We start from the raw sequence: 7,790 nt of genomic DNA on the forward strand, positions 1-7,790 counted from the left end.
AAAGTGTGATCCTAACTGACCTAAAGACAGGGAATTTTTACGAGGATTAAATGTCAGGAATTGTGAAAAACTGAGTTTAAATGTATTTGGCTAAGGTGTATGTAAACTTCAACTGTACCTTTTTAATAAGTAACTTACAGGCTGCCGTTAAGTCACCTTAAAACAACAGGATAGTTTTTTTTTGTCTCTGCTGTTGGTGTTTGTGTGCAGGCATACATTAGGCTCCTGCACAGATCCACTGGCACCAGCTCCTGTGGCACTAGGGAACGCCAGCTGTGCCCACCCATCTGCCATGGAGACAGCACCAACCACCAACCATTACATTCACACCCCAAATAATGCAGGGACAAACAACACCAAGCTAAGAAGAGGAATCGATTGGTGTGCTCTGACTATTGTATTGTACGTTTCACTCTGGTTTTGGTGCTGTACAGCACAAGTCGACTTGATCCAAGATGTTACCCCTTAGAGTCTATGGGCTGGGTTTCTACTAAGCTAACATATGGCATTATTTAAGATGGTCATATCAAGGAAATTTTGCTTTACAAAGTTATTACACAATTATTTTATGAAACGTTGAATTTGGCCTTACTGATATTAGCCCATAGAAACACATTGAATAACAAATTAATATATGGCAAATCAGATAGTCAAACAAAATGAATGAAAAGGAAGTATGTTTTGAAGTGTCTGTCCTATGTCTGCGATATATAAGAAAGTTTTACCGATATTTAACCCCTTTTCTGGCACAAAACTACTTCCATACTCCCATAATTGTTTTAACGGGTACCGGGTTACCTTCGGATGACACTTGACCATAGAGCAAAATGGAGAACACTTTCGTGTTCGTGAGAGTCTCCGTTTCTCATAGTGGGGTTGTATCCAAACCGTTTGAATGCTACAGACAGAAGTTGGCAAATTTACATTTACATTACATTACATTTAAGTCATTTAGCAGACGCTCTTATCCAGAGCGACTTACAAATTGGTGCATTCACCTTATGACATCCAGTGGAACAGCCACTTTAAAATAGTGCATCTAAATCTTTTAAGGGGGGTGAGAAGGATTACTTTATCCTATCCTAGGTATTCCTTAAAGAGGTGGGGTTTCAGGTGTCTCCGGAAGGTGGTGATTGACTCCGCTGTCCTGGCGTCGTGAGGGAGTTTGTTCCACCATTGGGGGCCAGAGCAGCGAACAGTTTTGACTGGGCTGAGCGGGAACTGTACTTCCTCAGTGGTAGGGAGGCGAGCAGGCCAGAGGTGGATGAACGCAGTTCCCTTGTTTGGGTGTAGGGCCTGATCAGAGCCTGGAGGTACTGAGGTGCCGTTCCCCTCACAGATCCGTAGGCAAGCACCATGGTCTTGCAGCAGATGCGAGCTTCAACTGGAAGCCAGTGGAGAGAGCGGAGGAGCGGGGTGACGTGAGAGAACTTGGGAAGGTTGAACACCAGACGGGCTGCGGCGTTCTGGATGAGTTGTAGGGGTTTAATGGCACAGGCAGGGAGCCCAGCCAACAGCGAGTTGCAGTAATCCAGACGGGAGATGACAAGTGCCTGGATTAGGACCTGCGCCACTTCCTGTGTGAGGCAGGGTCGTACTCTGCGGATGTTGTAGAGCATGAACCTACAGGAACGGGCCACCGCCTTGATGTTAGTTGAGAACGACAGGGTGTTGTCCAGGATCACGCCAAGGTTCTTAGCGCTCTGGGAGGAGGACACAATGGAGTTGTCAACCGTGATGGCGAGATCATGGAACGGGCAGTCCTTCCCCGGGAGGAAGAGCAGCTCTGTCTTGCCGAGGTTCAGCTTGAGGTGGTGATCCGTCATCCACACTGATATGTCTGCCAGACTTGCAGAGATGCGATTCGCCACCTGGTCATCAGAAGGGGGAAAGGAGAAGATTAATTGTGTGTCGTCTGCATAGCAATGATAGGAGAGCCCATGTGAGGTTATGACAGAGCCAAGTGACTTGGTGTATAGCGAGAATAGGAGAGGGCCTAGAACAGAGCCCTGGGGGACACCAGTGGTGAGAGCGCGTGGTGAGGAGACAGATTCTCGCCACGCCACCTGGTAGGAGCGACCTGTCAGGTAGGACGCAATCCAAGCGTGGGCCGCGCCGGAGATGCCCAACTCGGAGAGGGTGGAGAGGAGGATCTGATGGTTCACAGTATCGAAGGCAGCCGATAGGTCTAGAAGGATGAGAGCAGAGGAGAGAGAGTTAGCTTTAGCAGTGCGGAGCGCCTCCGTGATACAGAGAAGAGCAGTCTCAGTTGAATGACTAGTCTTGAAACCTGACTGATTTGGATCAAGAAGGTCATTCTGAGAGAGATAGCGGGAGAGCTGGCCAAGGACGGCACGTTCAAGATTTTTGGAGAGAAAAGAAAGAAGGGATACTGGTCTGTAGTTGTTGACATCGGAGGGATCAAGTGTAGGTTTTTTCAGAAGGGGTGCAACTCTTGCTCTCTTGAAGACGGAAGGGACGTAGCCAGCGGTCAGGGATGAGTTGATGAGCGAGGTGAGGTAAGGGAGAAGGTCTCCGGAAATGGTCTGGAGAAGAGAGGAGGGGATAGGGTCGAGCGGGCAGGTTGTTGGGCGGCCGGCCGTCACAAGACGCAAGATTTCATCTGAGAGAGAGGGGAGAAAGAGGTCAGAGCACAGGGTAGGGCAGTGTGAGCAGAACCAGCTGTGTCGTTTGACTTAGCAAACGAGGATCGGATGTCGTCGACCTTCTTTTCAAAATGGTTGACGAAGTCATCTGCAGAGAGGGAGGGGGGATTCAGGAGGGAGGAGAAGGTGGCAAAGAGCTTCCTAGGGTTAGAGGCAGATGCTTGGAATTTAGAGTGGTAGAAAGTGGCTTTAGCAGCAGAGACAGAGGAGGAAAATGTAGAGAGGAGGGAGTGAAAGGATGCCAGGTCCGCAGGGAGGCGAGTTTTCCTCCATTTCCGCCGGCTGCCCGGAGCCCTGTTCTGTGAGCTCGCAGTGAGTCGTCGAGCCACGGAGCGGGAGGGGAGGACCGAGACGGCCTGGAGGATAGGGGACATAGAGAGTCAAAGGATGCAGAAAGGGAGGAGAGGAGGGTTGAGGAGGCAGAATCAGGAGATAGGTTGGAGAAGGTTTGAGCAGAGGGAAGAGATGATAGGATGGAAGAGGAGAGAGTAGCGGGGGAGAGAGAGCGAAGATTGGGACGGCGCGATACCATCCGAGTAGGGGCAGTGTGGGAAGTGTCTGCAAATCTGCGATACCAACTTCAGATGAGTCCTGTGGGGGTCGTAGAGCAAATCGGAGAGGGGTGATATTAGTTTATAGCCCAAACTGTTCGGACACTACAGACATTTTCCTGAGAAAAGCCGTTTTCGGTATGTCAAACACCTCTGTAGCTCTGCCACGCTCCACCGCAGACGTGTAAGGCCGACGTCGGTGAATGCAGATATCTCTGGCTTAAACAGACAGATTTTGATGGGGATGTTTGTATTATGCTAATTAGATGACGCGCCTGCACATCAATAGACTCTTGGGATAATTATTCATGAAGAGCATAAAAGGGCTTTAGGCTCTGCGTATACATTTGATGTATGCTAGAGCAGCGCATACGTTCCCTACACCACATATTTCTGGCCAGCGTTTCATTTTCTTCTCGCAAATAATACCCACCAAAAACAACCCTACCCAAAACTCAACCCTTTGGTATGTTGATTGTATGTTTGGTATGTTAAAGGAATCTGAACAATGGAGAGAACAATCCTATTTAAGTACTTATACTAATTCTGTATTATAACAAATCAGGCTCCAACTGTCAACGTTTCCTTTTAACTGACAAGTGGTTGCACCACTGGCTGTGTTATGTGAGAGATATGTTAAGTGTTACTCCTTAATCATGAACAATGCAGAATAATAACGTTAAACTTGCACTTTTCATTTTTATGAATAGGATATATTAACGCTGTGCACAACATGTTTCCTCTTTGTTGTGCAAACGCAGCCATACTGTATGTCTGATTGCATTTAATTCGACAGGGCACAGAGTATTTACATTTCTTCAAAGAGTTAGAGGCAAATATTTCAAAAGCTTTGAACTTTTGCAGCTAACACACAGAAGAAAATCAGAAGGAAATGCATAATATGTATGTCTATGACTATGTTCCCAACAACAAGAGTTGCAATAGTGTGTGTATCTGTACAGGTTGGAAAGAAAGTATTGTCCAAAAATGTACTGACGTGTATGTATATCTTTATACATTTCTTCTTTTTAAAGAAACCCCAAAATCCGTATACAGGAGTTACACTACTGTGTAATATTTGTGCAGGTAGCTTTGACTCCAAATTCAACAAATGTTTCCCCTGCCCGCTGAAAGGCAAGAAAAACAAACGTTATTGAAAAACTAAAAAGGAATATCTAGTTTTGTCTATTTTTTGTGTGCAAACTACCCTTTAAGGATTAACCGAGACTCCATACAGCTGTCTCTAAAGATGTGTGAAAAGCGAAAAATGGAAATCTCATATTCTCTGAGATTCTTTACATGGACGAATGTCGATTTATTATATGACAAAGACGAATCAAAAGTGTCAACAACATTTTGTGCGTAGATAGATAGCATAACCATATCTGCCATTTCTTAAACTGCACCATCCTTCCCTGGCTTGGTTTGAGAGCCTGCAGACCGGTTGATTCACAAGTATTTTCTCCAGCATGTAATTAAACATATCATGCATTTTACGTGTGTTTCATCCGTCTCCTTGCATAGTAACAGTCGTGTTCGCTCATCGTGGCATTTCCAGACTGACAGTCATGACCTGCTGACCATCCCTGAGTCATATTCAAACATGCAGATTAATTTATTCCAAATATTATGGCGGGTATGTGGTGTGCAGCAACTTTTAAATTCAAAATGTAAAGTACATTATGTACATTGACGGTCACGGTACAGAACATTTGCATTGGACTGTTAGGTTGGTGTCTGGATTTGACTCAATGGCTTTTCCAGTGGTTGTTGTCTTTGTAGAAATATCGAATTCAGATAATTCACTTTGATACAGTTATCCTAAGCTCATATAAGGCATTTATTTACAAGTTGTATTATTCAAGAATCAATGGGTAGGTATATATCATTATTTGAACATTAAGACATCCAGTATTACAGATTGTTTCTTTAACCTATTAGCGATAATGGGGAAAGAGTATGATTTGTAATTGTACACCAAGATAAGAACCTGCGGAAATCTCACTCCACAGCCAGAGATCGGCGGTTTTTCTGTTACATGTAAATTGAAATATGTAAATCATGTATTTCAGTTACACTGGGCTGAACAACACTCCAATGTATTTTGTAACAAGATACTTTCGTGAGCTGTAATTTGTATTTTCAAAATACAAAATACTTTACTACACAACTTTTTTTTTCTAGCGGTTCACCATTTTGTGGCCCCCTTTCACCCTGCATTGGTATCAAAAGTCTGATGGCACCCAGGAGTGATAAGAGTGTCTGCTAAATGAACTAAATATAAATATAAATTGCAAAGCATTCTGGGTATAATGAGCTCTGTCCCCCAAAAAAGGTCAATAATAATACCCAGTGTGCTTTGCAGTTCATTTTGGTATGTTAATTTTCACATACTGTATACATTTACATGTTGGTAATTTAGCAGACACTCTTATCCAGAGTGTCTTACAGTCAGTGCATTTAACTAAGGTAGATAAACAACAATATATCACAGTCATAACAAGTAAAAGGTTTCTGTAACCGTTACTGAGAATGATGTTGCTGTTTGGGCTCATTAGTTGCAAATGTGTTTGCATATTTTAAAATATGTTGTATTTTAAAATATGTTGTATTTTGCAATTGTGTTTTGTAATGTTTGCCCATCCCTTTCCACAGCTGGCTTGAAACGTTGCACAACTGGTTGCTACATTGTCCAAAAGGGTGGTCTCTTGGGTTTGCAATCAGAAGACCACTGGTTCAAACCCATTGAGGGGACAGTGGAGGAAGTGATGCTGTTAGGAGCACACTGACATCCGTTTCATAATCACAGCATGGAATATTACAGATTGTCCCTTTAACATGAAGCAGAATAAATGATTATTCCATGAAATAGCAACACACCCTTACTTATTCAATCATTCCCCAGTAAACATAGTGAAACAACATGGTCCCCATCGGGGCTGTGATACAGTAAATACAGCTAGGAGGTTAATTACCCAAACAACCATTATTTTCCCTCTCACTTTAATTGTATCCCTCTGGCCAAGTGAGGAGGGTGAGGCCAACACACACACTCTCTCACACACACACACACACACACACACACACACACACACACACACACACACACACACACACACACACACACACACACACACACACACACACACACACACACACACACACACACTCACAGCACTGCGGTGAGAGTCAGGGATATGAGGAGAGCCTGGTGAGATACCCCAACATCTGTATGTCAATATGTGTCCAGTCAGGTTGCAAAAACAGCCATTGTGGATTAGCCAGCTAGTCTCCACAGTGGTTATAGGCTATAACATTCCCCCCCAGCCCTGCAGCCACAGCACAGCAGGCCTGGATTGGGCCTATCATGGCCTGCTGATAGAGCAGGGTAGTGTCCCAAATGTCAACCTATTCCCTATATAGTGAACTCATTTTGCCCAGGGCCCATAAATAAGGCTCAGGTCAAAAGTTGTGCACTATGTAGGGAATAGGGTGCCATTTGAGACACATCCCAAGACTCCTATTTATGCATCCTGCAGTTATAGGGAATAATCATCAGGGTGAATGGGGGCGACTATGAGAGAATTATGGCGTGGATAGATATTGCATTGTTGAATTCTAGTTGTTGCATACGAGACAGTGTTTTCATTGCTCGGGAGAAAGTTCCATTTCAATAATCTAATTGAAATTCTACCTCATTGGAAATGTCTAGTAAGTGCCTAACAATACCAAATAAAGCACTAATAAGAATTTCTAATGAAATTGTCATCTATAAGCAGTTTATATGTGGATTGTACAGTATGGAGGACCCTTGAAGTAATACGATACTGTAAAGCCCAGGAAATGGATACCATGGCATACTACTAGATTATTATTTTACCACCACTTCCCTATTTTGACATTTTATCATAACGTATATAAATGTGAGAAGATATTTGAGGTGTTATATCCTTTCAGAGAACCTGTGTGTGCGCGTCTCAAATGGCACCCTATTCCCTAGATAAAGCACTTTGACCAATAAGGAGCTGGTCGAAAGGGGACGAAGCCTGGGAGTTTCAATCAAACCTCCCTTCTTTTCAGAGCGGGGCACATTGTACCTCCCTGCCAATCATCTCTTTCATAGAACTGCTGGTGCGTGGTGGAAATGTGGCACGGTAGGGCATATTAAAAAGGTCATATCATTTAGAATTCACAAAGACTTTATACCGAAATGAATATCAACCTGCTGCTCCGACAAAACAACAAAACCGAACGTAAAGTTCTGCAGGGGTAGACGGCAACTATGCAAAAACAAGATCCCACTATCTAAGGTGGGGAAAAAGGCTGCCTAAGTATGATCCCCAATCAGAGACAACGATAAACAGCTGCCTCTGATTGGGAACCATACTAGGCCAACAAAGAAATAGAAACATAGATTTGCCCACCCAAGTCACACCCTGACCTAACCAAATAGACAATAAACAAGGCTCTCTAAGGTCAGGGCGTGACACAGTTAGATTGAAACTCTTCTTAAGCAATAATATTTGTCTTATAATGAATCAAATCTGTTCCTCCTATAGTATGTACTGTATCC

At 43.8% G+C, this 7,790-nt stretch overlaps 1 protein-coding gene across 1 annotated transcript in view; it reads right to left on the reverse strand.

Moving 5' to 3' along the window:
- LOC127912822 (uncharacterized) overlaps positions 1-1,983 on the reverse strand; it is a 135,243-nt gene extending 133,260 nt beyond the window's left edge. The window contains exon 1 of the mRNA XM_052483250.1: positions 1,872-1,983. The gene's annotated coding sequence lies outside the window, so the exon portion shown is untranslated. The remainder of the gene's footprint in view (positions 1-1,871) is intronic.
- Positions 1,984-7,790: the final 5,807 nt, after the last annotated feature.

Source organism: Oncorhynchus keta, chromosome 28, assembly GCF_023373465.1.
Source record: "Oncorhynchus keta strain PuntledgeMale-10-30-2019 chromosome 28, Oket_V2, whole genome shotgun sequence".
Lineage (NCBI taxonomy): Eukaryota > Metazoa > Chordata > Actinopteri > Salmoniformes > Salmonidae > Oncorhynchus > Oncorhynchus keta.